Source organism: Cannabis sativa, chromosome 4, assembly GCF_029168945.1.
Source record: "Cannabis sativa cultivar Pink pepper isolate KNU-18-1 chromosome 4, ASM2916894v1, whole genome shotgun sequence".
In the NCBI taxonomy this organism is placed as follows: domain Eukaryota; kingdom Viridiplantae; phylum Streptophyta; class Magnoliopsida; order Rosales; family Cannabaceae; genus Cannabis; species Cannabis sativa.
The window spans coordinates 16,025,903-16,026,972 of record NC_083604.1 but is presented as its reverse complement, the minus strand read 5'-3'; positions in this window follow the sequence as shown (position 1 = coordinate 16,026,972).

The following is a 1,070-nucleotide window of genomic DNA, read 5'->3' as shown; positions in this document are numbered from 1 at the left end:
GTGAACCATGAAACATAAAATGTTATTTCTGATCTTTATTAATAAGTAAATCTGATTATATTAAAATGGGTTTTATTTAGGGCATAAAACCCAACACCCTAGGAGTATCCTCCTTGATGAGTTCACATTATTTGCTTGCAAAGTAAAAAATTAGTTTCTAAGACTTATTGTCTGGATTCATCATTGGGAAACGATATAGAGATCGGACCATCAGTCTAATTTTTCCCATTCCTAATAGATTGGATGAGAAAGTTATCGACATTGGGCTAGTAAATGGGCCCGGTATTTGTAATGAGCCTCTGCAAGGGATCATGTGTCATCTATGCAAAATCACAAATAACATTTTCCCCTAAGTCGTTGTGGCTCAGGAATAATGGAGGCTTACCACCTTCCTCCATATTCGAGATAGTATCCCCAACCACGAACTGAATCGGACTTTTGGTATTCTATTTGAGATATTGTGGGAAAACCTTGGAATTTTTTATATTCTATTGGTGTTCTCCACGTCTCAGGTAACCATTAGTTGGGGGCACATGTCGCATAGGGAACCATACTTATGGCTGATTCATGCCAACATTCTAAACGAGACAAATGTCATCAATTATGAGAGTTTCTTTGATTGTGATAAGTGCATTAATGACACCCTTTTATATTCTCAGATTATTGGATCGGTAGGATTTGTACTTTCTCATATTTAATTTGAGCCCTTAGATCAGAGACACAATAATTGTCAAAAAATTCACTATAAATATGGCCCAAAGAGATCACTTTGCAGTTTTAGCCATTTTTCAAATTTTTGAGTTTTCAGAGAGAGAAGTTCTTAAACCCACAAACTTATTTTCTAGTGAATGTTCGATCCTTTTTTTTTTTTTGAACTCTTTGCCAACCTTTTAAGGATTAATGAGCAGTTATATTTTGAAGTTGGTCCACTTCCAGTTGCTTCAGTGAACCCTTTGTTGAATTTTTCAAAGGATTCCGATGAGCTTACAATGAGACTCATTAGTTTTTAGGTAAAAATCACATAGGTGATACAATATTCTGTTGGGTTTTCTACGCTAAATAAAACTCAT